Source organism: Moschus berezovskii, chromosome 15, assembly GCF_049115385.1.
Source record: "Moschus berezovskii isolate FMDL1 chromosome 15, NW_MosBer_1.0, whole genome shotgun sequence".
Taxonomy (NCBI): Eukaryota; Metazoa; Chordata; class Mammalia; order Artiodactyla; family Moschidae; genus Moschus; species Moschus berezovskii.
The window spans coordinates 83,465,464-83,484,506 of NC_142474.1; the positions used below are offsets into that span (position 1 = coordinate 83,465,464).

At 37.9% G+C, this 19,043-nt stretch overlaps 1 protein-coding gene across 1 annotated transcript in view; it reads left to right on the forward strand.

Annotated features, from left to right (window-relative positions):
• The window catches only part of LOC129556406 (ADP-ribose glycohydrolase MACROD2-like), a 1,168,845-nt gene that overhangs the window by 168,276 nt on the left and 981,526 nt on the right, over nucleotides 1-19,043 (forward strand). The window contains exon 2 of the mRNA XM_088844309.1: nucleotides 8,897-9,018. The gene's annotated coding sequence lies outside the window, so the exon portion shown is untranslated. The remainder of the gene's footprint in view (nucleotides 1-8,896; nucleotides 9,019-19,043) is intronic.

A 19,043-nucleotide genomic window follows, 5' to 3' on the forward strand; every position in this document is an offset into this window, starting at 1 on the left:
AATTTTCCAGGCAAGAATACAGGTGGTAGGTTGTCATTTGCTTCTCCAGGGGATCTTCCCAAACCAGGGATTGAACCGGCATCTCTTGCATTGCAGGCAGATTCTTTACCAACTGAGTCACCAGGGAAGCCCCGTATGATAGATATGGCCACCAAAACAAAAGTTCTCACAGGTGCTCAGTTATGTTTAAGACTTTATAGAGTTATGAAGCCAAAAAGTTTGAAAATTGCTTCTATTATGCACAAAGAAGCAATCATATCTGAGAAGTGGGTGGAAATAGAGACTGATTTCCTGGAGTCCAGCAATGTAAGTTCATGTTCATACTAGAGCAGACACTCATTGAGGAAATGTTTAGTGAAATTGCCCTTACTGTTTAAACATTTTGTCATTTTCACCCCTCCTAACCCCTTGTTCATATCATTGAATTTGTATAAGGGAACTCATGAAAAGTGCAACTTCTTTATATACAGATTTCCATGTATTCTTTCTTTTAGAATCAATGTGATTCTTTTTTTTTTTCGATAGGCAGAAAGTAGATAGGATGCTTGTGAGGGACTCATGTGGGGAGTTGAGGGGTCTGTCTAGAATCAGTGTTAATCTCTTGCAATGTTCTGTCCTCTGCTGTCTCTTCTAAATACAGATGTTCCTCTGTAATTAGGTGTGGAGCCTTGTGTGGATGAGTGGACCATGAGAGTGCAACCCGAAAGAGCACGGTTGCCACGGTATGGAGTAGCTGTAGCCCAGCACTCTCTTATGAATGGACTGAGCTCAGGCAGCAGTTAAACCTGGTTTGTTTTGATGGAAAGGTGGGTTTATTATACCCAAATGTCACTTTTTAAAGAAAGGTGAAAACTGATCCCATTAAGTTTTTGTGAAGACATGTAGAGAGAGTCTATAATTTTCCATTTTGTGATTTGAGAGCCAAAATCAACCTCTAGAACAAAGCCAATTTATTCTAAAATGAACCATATGCAGATGAGGGAAGTGACACATTTTTAAAATGCATTTATTTAATTATCTCTTGCAGAAAAAGGCAAAAAAAATCACTACATTTTTTTTTTTTTTCCTGTTGGAAGTCTTTGGGAAGAATCTTTTAGCTTTTATTAAAAAGTGTGATGGTGTTAGAGTTGTGTTTTGTTTTTTTTTAATGGTCTGTAATTCAGTTATTAGAAAATCTTTGATGAAGCTTTACTGAGTCATTCTGTGAAGAAACAGATTCTCAGCTCTATAAAAATTTGTGTTGAATGATCTGAACCAGTCAAACTACATTCCACTGCTTGCTCAGTCTAGACTGTCCATTCCACCTCACTCTTTCCTCTAATCCAGTGTATCATCTCTGATTAGGTTGATTACATTGGGCCAACTTTTATTGAACCACTCACAAATTCACTAATTATCTATTAGGCAATGGTTCCCATAGTATTCTTGGCTTTGTGGGAGACTCAGGCATAGATTGGTCATCTCTTCTGCAGTGGAAACAGAGTTTCTATGTGAAGCCAAGAAACACAGGATCAGAGCATCTGAGTTAGAAGGACTCGATGCATATGTAGTCATGTTTGATTGCCTCTGATGACAGGAAATCACCTGCCTCCTCCGGCAGAATGCTTGCTGTGTTACTGAAGAGCTCTGACTGATGGAATCTTCTTAGTCATGTGTACAGAAATGTTCATGTTAAAAGTCAGGTAAATGGTCAAACATACGTGATATTGGAGACCAAAAGAGGAGAAATGAGTTCAGTTTAGTTCATGTAGTGGTGTTCCTGGATTATATCTTCAAGGAAGGTCAATTTTTTTTTTTTTTTTGAGTTTCATGGGATGGGAAGGATTTTAAGAGGCAAAGTGGAGGGGCTTTCTCAATACCAGGAAAGATGTGGAGTCAGAAAAAGCTCACAAGCTCTTTGGTGTGAGTGCATAGAGCAGTTCCCTTATATACCTGGCACTTCATGAATTTATTTACTGAATATAGGATAGAATTAATGACTGAGGGAATGAGAGCAAAAAAGTCTTTCTTGTCCAGGTGTGTGGTGGCAAGGGAGCTGTAAAGGAAGGTTGGTGACAAACAAGCAAGTTGACTCCTCTGGCACTTGAGTCCCAGCCCAGATTCTGCATTTGTGGAGTTATCCTTGCAGTGGGGACTGACATTCATTTATTTTTACTGACTACACAGAATTTTTAAAGTCCACTTTCCCTTTGCGTCTTAATAAAGTACTGGTTTTACATCTCTCTGAAAAAGCTGCAAATTGCTGCCCATCCCTTGAACTGGAACAAAGGCCTTATTATTATTTTCCTTGAAAAACTCGTATTGTCTCTGTGGGCTTCTACCTCCTCTCAACCCCTGCTATTGAAACATTAAAAATGCCATGTATTTGACTCACTTCCTTAAAGGATGTGTTCTCTTTTGGTTCATTCTAAAATGATGGTAAAATGTTGGAATTTTAGAAAATTCAGCTTCCCACAGTTTCTCTGAGATCCCTCTCTGTTGGGAATAACTCTATTGTAATGCCGATGCCCCCAGTGTCCTGTGGAATCTCAAAGATCCTATACATGGCTGACCATAGGATATCCGTTTTAGAGAAATTCAATCTATATTATTGCAATTAGACCCTTATGTGTGCATGTCCAGTTGAAAGAGGACACAGTCCCATCAATAGGACTGACCTAAAATAAATCTTTGGCAGAAGAAGGAGAGCTGGTAACAAATTTAAAGTGGGCTTTGGCCCTTCCTTCTTCTTCTTTTTTAATCTGAAGGATAACATTTTGGTAGAAAGTCCTCAACTACTATTTTAAGACTTGATCCTCACAATTTAAGCTTAAAACTTCACAACTTTGAAGTCAATGAAGCAGGAAACATTGTCAGCACAAGATGCCCCAAACAATGCTATCTTATTTCCACGTAAAAATGGGATTCAAGCCTGAAAATGAATTGAGTGTACTAGTTCAAGTTTTGACAGTGTATTCCATGTGTCCTTATCAGCTGTAAAATGCAAATGGTGTTTAGCTACTGTATATTTAATCCTAGACACAGACATCTAAGAAGGCTAAGAGAAGTAAACTAGAAGTCCTTTGTAACTAAGAACATTGAAAGGGACAACAAACAAAAACAACAAGCTCAACTCATAGACTCAAAGGAAAATAGACTAGAATATAGCATTTAAGTGCCAGTTTATCCCAAACCCATGCACAGACCTGTATGACTAGTCTTTCTGAACATGGAAAGACATCTAACATATACCTGAAAAAATGTGTACGAGAATAATCCAAACTTAGAGACACGCAGCAGCTGAAATACAATCTCACTGATGTCTGCTGTAGGTTGAAAAGAAACATCTTAGGGACATTGATTGTTTCTTGAAATATAATAAAAACAAGCTTTGAAAATGTGTATATGAAAAACATTGACCTATATGGAAAGAAAAGGCAACATTTACTTTGTAATGGTATCAGGTAGTAATTCAATTTCCCGTTAACTGAACTTCAAGTATTCTGTTTTGGGTCATAGATTGGTGGTGCTTATCATATAAATTGGCCAATAAGATTTGCAAATAATACTTTTAGTGCTTAGTTTTGTGGTTGTAGCTCTAGAAAAGAAAATCAATTTAATCCCATGTATTGGTTTTCTTCTTAAAATTCATGCAATTTGAATATGACTGACAGGGCCTGGCATCATTATGCAGTCGGTTAGATGGACCGATTATGCTTACGAATACCAGAATGGAGTGAATGAAAGCAATGTGTAATTGATTCTCCTTCTGGTCTGACTGTTCATTAACAGTTTGAATGTGGCACAGTTGCTTCTCAAATGGAAAACGATGAGAGCAACCTATATAGGTTCCCTCATTGGTTTCAAAATTCATTATGCTAATATTTTTTCACAGAATGTTTTTGCTGCATTTGTTTTATCAAGCAGAAGTCTGATCGAATCTTAGTAAATGATTCTACTGCTTTCAATATTTATTTGGCATTCCAACTGCACATTTTTCAATTTACACATTTAGAAATGAAAGCAGGCTCCCTCCGGCACCCCTTTCAAAGCAAACCTTCCATCCTACCCTCCTTTTCTATAGACTTGAGACGAATTTCCCAGAATAGAACAAGGTGGGGGAGCACATGGTGGTGGTTATAGCTTCAAAACAAAAGAGCTGATTTACAGGCTGATTGATTTCAGAAATAGATGAACAAAAACAGGCTCATTTGTCTTGCCACAGGTTAGTCAGATAAAGCACAAAAGGGCCTGCCATCTCATTTTCCATACCTCTTCCAGGGGTTGCATTTGAAGTGCTGATGAAATGTGCAGATCACATGGCTGTTTTCTTGGCTTTTCTCAGCTGTGTTAGAAAGGGCTTCAAGTGCATGAAGGCTGCTCTTCCTTTCTGGAATGCAGAACCAGACATTTCAGGGAAACAGCATTATTTTCATGGCTCACAGGGAGATATAATGCTGATTCTGATTCTGTAACAGTAATCCCTGCCCTCTCATTTGCCTACTAGTTCCTGCCAGATTTTGAGACAGAGGAAAAAATAAAATTTGTGCAGGGCCAGGCAATTCTATCTAGGAGCTACAGTTGTACTGTGAGCTCCAAATTGGATTGTATTTGCAATTAGTAAGCATATTAATTTCATATTCAATCTCCCTCTAGTTCTGACTTTTTAAAAAATTAAATCAGCAGTTGACTTATTAAAATAATAGGTCTGAGAACTTCATACTGGAAATAGATTTCTTTTTTCTGATTGAAACTTACAAGATCTACTCTTTCAGCAACTTTCAAATATACAATATGGTATTATCAACTGCTGTCACCATACTGTGCATTATATTCCCAGAACTTGTTTATTTTATCACTGAAAGTTTGTACCTGTTGATCTCCTTCATCCATTTCACGCCTTCTTTTCTGTCCCCTGCCTCTGACAACCACCAATCTGTTCTCTGTGTCTATGAAACTGCTGAGGATTTTTTTGTTTTGTTATTGTTTTTTAAATACTACATATAAGTGAGATGGTACAGTATTTGTCTTCTTCTCTGATTTATTTTGCTTAGCATAATGCCCTCAAGTTCCATCCATATTATCACGAATGGGAGAACTTCCTTCGCTTTTATGGTTGAATAGTATTCCATTGTATGTATGTATTATATATATATATATGTATGTATGTATATATAACCCATTTTCTCTATCCACTCATCCATCATTGGAAACTTCGGTTATATCAATGAACTGTGCCATGCTTAGTTGCTCAGTCATGTCTGACTCTTTGCAATCCCATGGACTGTAGCCTGCCAGGCTCCTCTGTCCATGGGGGTTCTCCAGGCAAGAATACTGGAGTGGGTTGCTCTGCCTTCCTCCAGGAGATCTTCCAAACCCAGGGATTGAACTCTGGTCTCTCACAATTCAGATGGATTCTTTACTGTCTGAGCCACCAGGGAAGCCCAGGAATACTGGAGTTGGTAGCCTATCCCTTATCCAGAGATCTTCCCTACACAGGAATCAAACTGGGGTCTCCTGCATTGCAGGCAGATTCTTTACCAGCTGAGCCACCAGCTGGGCTGTTGTAAATAGTGCTGCAGTGAATGTGGAGGGGCAGATATCTATTTGGGGTGTTTTTCTTTCCATTGAATAAATACCCAGAAGTATAATTGTTAGATCATATGGTAGTTCTGTTTTTAATTTTTTGAAGGACCCTCATACTGTTTTCATGCACAGCTGCATGGAAATAATCATATCAGTTTTTCCTATGGTATCTTATTCATCTACCTCAAGACTTCATATTTGATAAACCTGCTAACTCCAAAGAAAGCCCCAGGTGTCTGGGGAATCCTTCGTTGTGCCCATTTTAAAACATGTCCACAATCCACTTGAAATAGGTGGAATTGTGTGACAGTTGTAACTAATCAGGGTGCAGTGATGGTGACACTGTGTCCGTCCCAAGCCTGAGACAGAAAAGATAACACAGCTTCCAGTTCTGGCACTTGATTTTGAAGCCCTGAGCTGTCCTGTGAGCAATCTGACCATTCTGAGGTTTCATGAGACAACCCAAAGTGGCCTCCATGGTGAGTCCCTGAGACATCCCTGCTCAGCCTTCAGTTCAGTTCAGTTCAGTCTCTCGGTCGTGTCCGACTCTTTGCGACCCCATGAATCGCATCATGCCAGGCCTCCCTGTCCATCACCAACTCCCAGAGTTCACTCAAACTCATGTCCATCGAGTCGGTGATGCCATCCAGCCATCTCATTCTCTGTTGTCCCCTTCTCCTCCTGTTCCCAATCCCTCCCAGCATCAGTCTTTTCCAATGAGTCCACCCTTCGCATGAGGTGGCCAGAGTATTGGAGTTTCAGCTTTAGCATCAGTCCTTCCAATGAACACCCAGGACTGATCTCCTTTAGAATGGACTGGTTGGATCTCCTTGCAGTCCAAGGGACTCTCAAGAGTCTTCTCCAACACCACAGTTCAAAAACATCAATTCTTTGGTGCTCAGCTTTCTTCATAGTCCAACTCTCACATCCATACAGCTGCTGCTTAATTATGACTATACCTGAGGCTCCATGCCTGCCAGACCCTCCAGCTGAGCTGTTTCAGAATTTTTGATCCAAAAAAGTCGTAAAAAAAATCAAGTGGTGATATTTGTTAAGAAAAAATGTTTTTGTTTTAAAATTTTGTTAAGATTTGTTACCAAGTTTTAGGGTAGTTTCTTGCATAGTGATAGCCAATGAGAATTTGCATGTATACAAAGTGTGAGGCTAAAGTAATAGAATTCATGGTAAGCATGGAAAAATTTATATATACAAATGTATGCTATTTCCTTCAACAAACAGTTGTGTTGAGAAAAGTTTATTCACAGTCATATTGCCTTAGTGACAGTGTGTTTCCCTACATTGATCTGTGACTTTGGGCATAATTCTTTCTCCTACGGATCCACTGAGGAAGGGAAAAATTGATTAAATTTTCCATATTGTCCTTTTCATCTCTAAAAATTCTTGACTACTGTCTAAATTTCTTTGGTAACTGAGATACCTAAGATGTATCCTGTTCGCCATGTCCACTTATAAGGTAGGTTGAACTCAGTTTGCATATTAAAATTATGGTAAAACTTTAAATATAGGTACAAGGGGCTTCCCTGATATCTCAGTTGGTTAAGAATCCACCTGCAATGCAGGGTTTGATTATGGGTCATGAAGATCATTTGGAGAAGGGATAGGCTACCCACTCTAGTACTCTTGTGCCTTCCTTGAGGCTCAGCTGGTAAAGAATCTGCCTGCAATGCAGGAGACCTGGGTTCGATCCCTGGGTTGGGAAGATTCCCTGGAGAAGGGAAAGGCTACCCACTCCAGTATTCTGGCCTGGAGAATTCCACGGACTGCATAGTCCATGGGGACAAAAAGAGTCAAACTGGACTGAGCAACTTTCACTTTAAACCCATATCTTACCTGCTTTGGGAAATCATGTTGAGATCATGTTGAAATTCTTGTTATTACACAGAAAAACATTAGTATGTATGTATGTGTGTGTGCGCATGTGTGTGCACGCCTATGCTAAATACAACCTAATCTCCCTCTATTTTGTCTTTCTGTATCATAGCAGTTCTCACTTTAAAACCAGGTTTGTCTGAAATAAACATGTGCATGAACTCACTAATAAGGTTTCTGCCTATTTTGATCACAAGATATCATCTTCAGTATTACCTGAACAAGGGTTTAAATACTGTTTAAAGCTGTTAAAATTTGAAATCAACATTTGGGGATTTTCTCAACATCAAATAATACTCTTGACATTTAGCAGACAATCAACAAAGATTTTTCTCTTCGTGATTTCTTTTCCAGTTTAAATTTCATATGCAATTTAAAACCATTAACTATTCCATAGCTGTATTTTAGTAAAGTGTTCTTATTCTTGTTACTGTTTTTGAAATTAACTGGTACTAATTAGCCAAAGCAAGTAATTTCATTTCATTATAATATGCTAATGATATTGGACTGAATTTATCTTTTTGATCAAAGTTGATCAGTTCCTGTTATTCACGTCAGTGAAATGAGTTGATAATCCAGGTTAACAGATAAGACTGAGAAGCAGGAGGAATAAAGGCCTTTTCAAGTAATTTGGATTAAAATTTAATTTTTTTCCTTACTATCTTTATTGACTTAAAATGAGGATGGTTCCATTTCATTAAATTCCTAAATTTAAATGTTTATATGTGCCAAAATGGCTGGTTTTATATGCAAAAGCAAGAACATTAAATATTGTATTTTAAATATAAATAGAGGTTGAGAGGTATACATTGATTTTTGAGATTTACTATAGTGAAAACTAGAAGTTAGGGAATTATTGCAAATCATTATCCCCAGCATATCTTATGTGTCTGAGCATTGGTAGACTGCATTGTAAATTGCTAGGGATATTTAAAAATGATTACTTTTAGGATTATTATTATTTTATCTTTTACTTTTTCAGAAACTTGCCCTTCTTTATAGTTTTTACAATGTCTGACACTATTATCTTATGTATAAGGTGATATGTAACATTGGTTCTTCCTTCCCATATCAATTCAGAAGGCTCATTTTGTAGGCAATTATTTCTCAGTTTATCTCCTACTGAGGATTTGTCTTTTGCCAGTGTACCAATTATTCACATCTTATACTATAATTTGTTATGCTTGGATCTGACCAATAACAATGAAACAATTTACTGGTAGAGGATTCCTTTACATAATTATCACCTTCCTGGAATATTGCCTACTTTAAAAAGCTATGCTATCTAAAATATTTTATGAGAGAAGCATTTGCATCATCAATATTTCTTAGCTTGCTTGTCTCTAAACTCCAAAACAAATACCTAAAGTAAATAAAGCAACAGTTATGTGAAAAGCGAAAAATTTGTTTACCCTATTTTTCCTTCCTTTTGCATTTACAGATGTCATCCACACTGTAGGGCCAATAGCCAGAGGCCATATTAACAGTTCCCACAAGGAAGACCTTGCAAATTGCTATAAATCGTCTCTGAAACTGGTGAAAGAAAATAACATCCGATCAGTTGTAAGTACTTTTATGTTATTTCTTATTCTTTTTCAGCCTTTATATACTGGAAACCAATCTTGTCCACAATGAAGGTAGAAAATAATATCTGTTATTTGGAAAACTAAGTTTAACCAGCTTAGGAAGTGAGACAGCCTATTGGTTATCGTGCCTCCACTGTTTGGTATGTCTGACATAATTGCTTAATTATTTTGAATTCAAAATGATAGCATCCAGGAACTGGAACCATCACATCTAATTTATTTTCTCCCTGTTGTCATTATCTTTTGAAGAAAATGTTCATGAATGTGTGTGTGTTTTAACTTGAAAGATGTTATTCTTTTAGATTGACTTTGGTCGCCCTAAACTAATGCTCTGTAGTCGGATATGCCACATCCCTTCTACATTTTACCCATTTAGGTGGGAGCGTTCAGAAAATGTGGATCCAATCTTTTCCCTTAGCAGTAGGCTGAGATGAAAGGGGGTCTCCTCTAGCTGGATTTGGAGGTGTTTATTCACCTGCTTTTATTTTGTAACATGCCCTACATTTATTACATCTCAATTACACCAGGAAAATAAAACTATGAGAAAAATGAGAGTGTAAATACACAATAGTAAGTTAATTGGGGCAGAATCCCTTGGGTTTTTCAGATAGATGATAACCTTGCTGAAATCATGGGGCAGGAAGATAAACACTTGCCTTCTTAACAGGCTGAATGGATCAGTATTGCTTGTGAGTTCACAGAAGTGGTAGTTTTATGGTGATTTTATTATTTGCATGAGGAGCATTGAGAGTCAGACACGTTTGGATAACACTGGATGGTCACTGTACATTTTGTGAATTATGATTATAAAGGGCCTTTTCCAATGTACATTAGTGGGTTTGCTTAAAATAAGAAGACTTTTTTCAAGCCAATTATGCTGCCTTTTACATCTTTTCGTACTTGTTAACAGAGCTAGATATTTCATTTCATCCTTTAATTTAAAAAAAATGTTTCTCTTTGCAAATGAATTAATAAGACCCTATTCTATCTTAGAGGAGAAAGTTGAAGTTCGAAGAGAATGATGCAAAGCAAGCTACTAATCCAGTAGACTTATTTTGTTCTTTACATGAAAATAACAACAATCAAAGCAGGCGTGAACACTCTGGGAATAATTAATATTTTGTCAATAATATAGCTTTTTGATTAAAAGAGGCAAATGGGGCTGAAATGCTTGGCAAAATGGATATGTATAGAAGTTTCCAACTTGGGAAATATGATCCCTGAGACCTGAAGATAATTTACTAGCAAATTCGCTGGCATCTCTAATAATTTCCTTGAAACCAGTAAGAAGAGACTAGTCCATCAGAGACAGTATATAGACAGCACTCATCCTTTCAACATGAAGACTAAACATCTCTTAACTATTATGACCTTAAAATAATCACGTCTGTGTTACTCTATTTGATACTGCAAAGTAAACAGTGAAAGAATCATGGACTAAGTTAAATTAACTTTTCAGATACCCTATGGCGTGATACTCTGGTTGTCCCGATATTGGAATTAGGTCTAGGTCAATGCATTTGATGATGATTTTGAGGGGTTAATTGCATGTTACTTGGATAAAATTATCAGGTGGTGGCACTTAAGTGAAGTCATTCCAATATTAGTAAATAAAAATGGAGATGGGAAGTATCAGCAAAATATGAAGGAAAATGTCTGGCTAAATTAATCACTACATTCTTGCATGGTTGACTGGAGTTGCCATCAAATATTTTGTCTCATAGTAAAACTAAAAATTATCTTCCTTTCTTTCTTTTTTTCTTTTTTCAATTGAAATATATCAATTTTTAATGTTGTGTTAGTTTTAGGCAAGCAACAAAGTGATCCATATATATACATATATGTATATATATATTTGTTTTCCATTATGAGTTATTGCAAGATTTTGAATATAGTTCCCTGTGCTATACACTAAGACCTTGTTGTTTCTTTTATATATAGTACTCCGCATCTCTTAATCTCAAACTCCTAACTTATCCCACCCCTTCGGTAACAATAAGTTTGCTTTCTGTGTCTGAGTCTGTTTCTGTTTTATAAATACGTTTATTTGCAGCACATTTTTTAGACTTCACATACAGGTGATGTCACAGGTACTTGTCTTTCTCTGTCTTTCTTCACTTAGTATGATAAACTGTCTATCCATGTTACTGCAAGTGGCCTTCTTTCATCCTTTTTAATGGCTGAGTAATATTCCATTGTATAGCATACTGCTGCTTCTTTATCCATACATCTGGTGACAGATTCTTAGGTTGTTTCCTTGTCTTGGTCATTGTAAATCACGTATGAACACTGGGGTGCATGTATCTTTTCAAATCATGGTTTTCTTAGGATACATGCCCTAGAGCGGGATTGCTGTATCATATGGTAACTCTATTTTTAGTATTACACACAACCTCCATAATGTTCTCTGTGGTAGCTGACTTTCTTTCTTTTCTTGAAGGAGGAAATGGAACTTTCTACTTTATATTGAGTGTCATGTTCTTGACCATCATTAAAAAACTAATGATGCTAATGTTGTCAAATCCTTGTCATATGGAGAGAAATGGAAACTTTTTAGAAAAGTTATCGTGACTGGATACATCTTTTATTGTACAAGTTTCTACATTATAGACATCACTACAGATGGAGAGAAATGTTTGATATCAAAATCCCGGTTAGTAAGCTGGAAAATAAAGTTAACTTGAGCACATTTATATGCATATCAAAGGAAATTTCTCATAAACTCATTTATCAGATCATTTTAGCGTGACCATGGAAGAGTCACATCAATATTTTGTAGCCTCAGTTTCTGTATGCAAAGAATCAGTAAATCATTACTGTCTACATCAGAGGCTATTATGAGGATTAGTTGAAATAATGGATGTAAGATAACTGAAAAATATAGTTCTCTATGAAAGTATTTGGTAATGTTACTTTAAGTGTAAGGTATTTTCATAGTTTATACATGGCAAGTTTAAGAGATTGAGAACATTTGTGCTTTGATATTCGGAAGACCAGACCTCTAAACATTATCATATCATTTCTTGATGTTTTCATACAGAAATAAATTAGTGTGAAGTGTTCAGTTAGTATATTTGCAAAGGACAATCTCAGTTTTTTCCTTCCTCCTGTGGAGAGAAATATCTTGTTCTTCCCTAGTGTGAGTTTCTTCTCTGTGAGTCTCCTTTACTTCTCACACAGATCATGTCACTTACAACATTTTTGGTCACCAAATGTATGGAGACTTTTCCCATGCTAAGAAATTCTCTGCACCACCACCCAGGTGCCCTGCAACTTAACTCAGTCCTGATACTGTGCACCTGGAGATAGTGTCAGACCCCATGGAGTAGTTAAGCACCAGGTCCCATAAGACTGCTGCCCCTCCCCTGCCCTACACACACACACACACACACACACACACACACACACGCACATGCACGCACACACATACACACATACATGCGCACAGACACAGATACACACACAGATACACGCACACACAGATGTATGCACACACACATACACACACAGATGCACACACATACACATGTGTACACATACGCACATGCACACACACAGATGCACACACACATGCACGCACATACACACACACACACGTGAGCTTAAAATGCCAGTAGTCACAAGCTCAGGTTATCCCCTGTGCTTCTGTTCTACTGGCCATAGATTGGAAGGTCCAATGATCCAACCCTCTGCTTGGGTTCAGTTAATTTTCTAGAGCAGGTCACAGAACTCAAGGAAACACTTATATGCATTTACCAGTTTATCAGAGGATGTGAATAAAGGATTCAGCTGAACAGCCAGATGAAGAGATACATAGAACTAGGTCTGGGTGGGTCGGGAGTGCAGGAGCTTCTGCCCTCATGTGGTTGGGGTGGGTTATTACCCTCCTGACCTGGATGTGTTCGCCCACTGGGAGGCTCCCCAGACCGGCACTATTGGGATATTATGGAGACTTACTCACAGGCACGTGTATGCGTGCTAAGTCGCTTCAGTCGTGTCCAACTCTGGGAGACCCTAGGGACTGTCGCCTGCCAGCCTCCTCTGTCCATGGGATTCTCCAGGCAAGAACACTGGAGTGGGTGGCCATTCCCTCCTCCAGGGGATCTTCCTGACCCAGGGATCGAATCCGTGTCTCTTGCATTGTCAAGCGGGTTCTTGACCACCAGCGCCAACTGGGAATATAGGCATGATCGATCACTAGCTCCATTCCCAGCCAGCCTCCCCTGTCTGGAGTATGAGAGATAGGAATGGAAATCCCAAGCTTCTGGTCAGGTCTTGGTTCTGGTGACCAGCCTCCATCCACGGGTCATCTAGAAGTCCACGGAGAGGCAGCTCACCAGAACAACACATGCTCCTGATGCTCTCATCACTTAGAGATTTGCCAGGGTTTTAGGAGCCCTGTTTCAGGCATGGAGTTGAAGAGGAATATTAGAACAAGGGGTGCTCCCAGGGGTCTTGTCAACTCAGAAATTACAAATGTTTTAGGAGCTCTGTGCCAGGTACTTGGGACAGAGGCCAGTATATATTTTATATTAGCTCATGATACTGTATTTGGGCAACTAAAAGTATTAATGTTGTTAATAACTATTAGTGTCTTCTTACTCATAATCATTAATAATATCATTGTTAATATAACCAACTCATGTCTGTATTGACAGCAAAGAACATACCACAGACCTTTATGGCTCAGTAGATACACTGAATTGAATTCAGTTCAGTTCAGTCGCTCAGTCGTGTCCGACTCTCTGCGACCCCATGAATCACAGCACACCAGGCCTCCCTGTCCATCACCAACTCCCGGAGTTCACTCAAACTCATGTCCATAGAATCGGTGATGCCATTCAGCTATCTCATTCTCTGTCGTCCCCTTCTCCTCCCGCCCCCAACCTTTCCCAACATCAGAGTCTTTTCCAGTGAGTCAACTTGTCGCATAAGGTGGCCAAAGTATTGCAGTTTCAGCTTTAGCATCAGTCCTTCCAATGAACACCCAGGATTGATCTCCTTTAGAATGGACTGGTTGGATCTCCTTGCAGTCCAAGGGACTCTCAAGAGTCTTCTCCAACACCACAGTTCAAAAGCATCGATTCTTCGGCGATCAGCTTTCTTCACAGTCCAACTCTCACATCCATACATGACCATGGGAAAAACCATAGCCTTGACTAGACGGACCTTGGCTGGCAAAGTAATGTCTGCTTTTTAATATACTATCTAGGTGGTCATAACTTTCCTTCCAAGGAGTAAGCGTCTTTTAATTGAATTAAATTACACTAAGTTTGTCAGCACCTTTAGCTGTTTTAACTTTGTAGTTTAATTTTTAACTTTAAAGTTCTCATACATTGTTACAGTTTCTTCCACTAAGTATTGTTTCACAATAAAGCTACGAAAATGAATAAGGAGGAACAAAATATATAACAAATGCCTATAAGGCAACAAGTGTCATAAATAGAATATATCATTCTACTGGTCTGCATCAGCGAGGCTGTGCTGCAGCTACAGACAAACTCAACATCTTAGTGACCCGCATTCACAGACCCTGTCTCCCGGGCATCACATTTTCTAGAACTGACAACCTCCTCAGCCACGGAGCTTTGCAAAATCATGCATAAATGTTTTACTGTGTCAGATTAGAAGTGAAGAAGTGAAGTATTTAATGGTACACGTTTCTTAAGCCAAAGGCTTTGCGATCACACCAGAGGGTCAGGATGTCTACTTTATTCTAATTTATTCAAAGGAATATATTTTTCAAAATTTTACTGGCAGTAAACCAAATAATATGATCATTCATTTATTTAATCAATAATAAGATTGATAATAATAATACTGTGTTCCAAGACATTTTAGGTATCGCCTAAGACCTATAGGATGTAATGTTTGTCTCTATATGTATATTTTGTCTCAACATGTATAATTTATCTCAATATTCTGACAATCCAGAAAAATAAATAGGCCTGGTCACCATGTCCATTGTACGATTTGAGAGTATTCTCTAATTTTCTCATCACTTTTAAATATCTTCTCACGGAAACCTGAAATTCCATAATTAATGAGTAATTTAGGATGGTCAGGCATTGTTCTTTCTCTGCAATTTTCCTTTAAAATGCAAATACTCATGAGATCAGCAGATAATTAATTTCCTAATACCTTAATTTGAGGAAATTTATCAAATTACTTTTCATTTTGGCAGGATAAATCAGAGATGATAAAAGTACTAAACTCCTCAGCCTGAGGAAGAGAATTGAAAGGGAGTCTGGAGGGAGGTTGGAAGAAGCAGAAAGCAAAGTGAGGTACAAAGAATTGGACTTACCTTTCAGTTTTGCTAAAGGAGATACTTTTAAACAGAGAAGAAGGAAAAGTGAAGGTTACTTAAAACAGTCTATGAATAAGTTAGTTATGTGGTTAACATTACACTTGTGGATACAATTTTTTTTGCTGTGAAAGAATAGTATTCCTTTTATTTATTTAGTTCCCCCATCAGGGATTGAATGGATGCCCCCTACAGTGGAAGCACAGAGTGTAACCACTGGACTGCCAAGGAATTCTCTACTATTCCTATTGTTAATTTAGGGATAAAATTTTCTGAAATTTCTCTCCTCTATCCATTCTTTTTTTTTTTTCCCCAATATACAGCTCTTTTTCAATATGTACCCAGATGTTTGCTTTAGGTTGTAAAAGAATAAAAATAAATTAATCAATAAATCTAATGGTTCATTTTATAGTGGCAGATATCTTCTATGAATTATTAATTAGTGCAGCTTTATTAATACGAAAGAATGTTTAAATTTAGGGTTTAAACATGATTTTCATTTCAATCTTACCATAAAGAGTTTCAGGTGAAAAATCTGAGTATCTTTCATGCTTCCTGGATGTGGTATGTGGAAGTACCTTATTCCTTCCAAATTACTTCAAATATTCAGTTATTTTCCTCCAACCATAAATTCCCCTTGGGCAAAATTCAAATACATGCAAATGTACTTTTGTATACATTCTTGACAACCTTGAGAATGTTGATTCCAAGATAGGCATAAAGTGTAAGGCTCAGTGTGGCAGATAATTAGAAATAGGATGACCTGGCAATAGGCATAGAGAAAAAAAAAAAAAAGAATGAAAAGTCAAGGAGGCAGATTTTCTTAGTAAAAGGTTAAGAGAGGTATCAAAAAAAAAAAAATAGATCCAAGTCTTAGAACCACAGTATTCTTTTTTAAATCAATATTTTACTCATTTTTAGTTATGAATATTTGGTTGTATTTACATAAGTTGGCTTTTAACTGTTTAAGAATGGATAGCTACTCCAGAAAGTAAATCTTTCAGGACTAAACATGAAAAAAAAAAATCCTTCTTAAATATTTTGTTAAAAGTCATTTTGTGTTGCTGCCAAATTCCTTTGCATCTTATGATGGCCTTCCCAGGTGGCGCTGGTTGTAAAGAAGGCACCTGCCAATGCAGGTTAGATGGAAGATTTGCCAGTTCCATCCCTGGGGCGGGAAGATCCCGGGAGAGGGGAATGGCCATCCACTCCAGTATTCTTGCCTGGAGAATCCCATGGACAGAGGAGCCTGGCAGGCTACAGTTCATGGGGTCACACAAAGTCGGACACGACTGAAGTGACTTAGCACAGCACATCTTATGATGTAATTTACATAAGCAGTCATGCCGTCACTGTCTGTAAATGTCTAGTGGCCAAGTCTGGGCCCTCTGAACCACAGTATTCTAATACATGTGACCTGAGAAATGAACAGTGAATTGCTCATGAAGGCAAACAACTAAATGACTTTGCTTTCTAGGAAAATGTTATGTCCTGAGAAAATTAAAAGCATGTTGTGGGATTGGAGGAGGATTGAACATATACAGAATATTTTTTTTTTGGTATGTATAACATTTTTATTCAGTTCTTTGAAATATTTACTTTTTTATTATTATTATTTTTATTGGAGGCTAATTATTTTACAATATTATATTGGTTGGTTTTGCCACACATTGACATGGACTCATGTACACCCGGGGTGGATCCATGTCAGAATATCCTTTTGAATGTGTATTAGATAAAATATACAAATGAAAATTGTTTACACTGATGAAAATCTTGGTGAAACCTCAAGGGTGGAGATAGGGTTGAAGGCAGAAAGTAAAAAATTCTAGGTAAAAAGTCCTGGTGAATAAAAGTAAATAATACTGTATCCATTATCTTGTAGCATTAGATTCTGATGTAGAGTTATTAAAATAGCATACACATCATCTTATATGTCATGTGGGGCTTTTATTGTTTTTTGTTTAACTGAGCATAGAAATATAATGGCTTTTATCTTATTCTTGACATCTCTCTCTCTATTTTTACAATATTGTTTTAAATTCCTCAGTGGCAAATTGTTTTAAGACCAGGATCAATTTTAGGAACCTAATCCTTGCCATTTAGAAACTGATTTCTTCTCAGTTAAAAGGCATATATTCATGTTTGCCAGTGATATTAGGTATTTAAGAAAATGTGTTTTAACGGACAAAATATAGTGTATCTAGTTTGACATTCTTGAATGTGTGCGTACCAAGTCACTTCAGTCGTGTCTGACTCTTTGCGATCCTATGGACAGTAGCCCTCCAGGCTCTTCTGACTTTGAGATTCTCCAGGCAAGAATACAGGAGTCGGTTGCCATGCCCTCCTTCAGGGAATCTTCCCGACCCAGTGATTGAACCGACGTCTTCTGCATTGGCAGGTGGATTCTTTACCACCAGCGTCACCTGGGAAGCCTTCTTTGAATGAAAACATGTAATTAAAAATAGATGTTTTTATTAAAATGATTATGATGCAAATATAAAACAGATTTTGCTTAGGCTAAAAATGATTTTTCCATGAAGTCTAAGTAATAATTGATGTATGAATTTGGTAGTTTTCTGTGATTATGGGCAGACTAAAGTTACTTACTTTTTCGAATGGTATATACCACTGTGGTTTACATATGAGTGTGATTCTAGATGATTTATAGGATGAAAACAATTGCAAATCTTCACTGGTAGGAAACATCCAATGCCAACAGAGATTCCTCAAAGCTAGATGATGTTCCCTCCATGAGTCAATAAATTTTGAGAATTCTAGTGGAAGAGCTGCCAGACCTACTATAGCTCTAGGCACTCTGGCAATAAGCAGTTTTGGAATTTTGTATTTAATTGTTTCACCGTAGTGTAGGTTTTCATTTTAAGGCGTAGTCAAGTGAATCTTATTTTCTTTTACAAGTTCCATTCTGAGAGGGTTGCCATGGCAATGAGTTCTCAGTCTGAAATTCTTAAATGCTGGTTTTATTTCATTATCTGAGTTTCCATTACAGGCCACATCAATCAATGCAGTCCTTTCTTCAAGAAGACTTCTTCAGCCTTAAAAAACTGACCCTCTAATTTGTTACCTCCACTCCTCCGACTAACTTGATGTCACGGTTTCCCCAGGCCACTCTTCCTCTCCAAGCGCCCTCTTCCGCAGTGCCATCCGTCTGATCTTCTCATATTTTTAGACAGCATCTAGTCTCGGTTTCCGCTTCTGTCATTTGAAAGGGTGATGCTCAGTGTCTGGGCTTCCTATCTGGGCTTCTCACAGCTCTATAACTGGCGTTACTGTTCGTAAGCACCAAGAAGGAGAGCAGCTTCACATCTGTGCTTCACTGCACAGCTTACAGCCGTGCTTTCCATGCTTCGTTTGTTATTCAAATCCTCTAGCTGACTCCCTGTGATTTTGCCAAGGAGGGTCAGGGGAGGTTAATCAGAACTTTTCCTTCCTCTTTCTTCCCTACACTCAGCTCTTAGGAGATGTCCCAATTGGGAAGAGGGGTACAATATATGGAATAATATTCTCATCTGGTTATTGTTTCTGGGAATGGCAAGTGACCAAGGATGGACAGCAGAGATGAAGCGGCGGGAAAGCACGGGGCGGTCATGAATTCACAGATCACGCTTGGGAAACTTAGAGTTATACGCCCAAACTCGCGTGTATTTTCATATATGATACAACTTGTATCTTCCAAT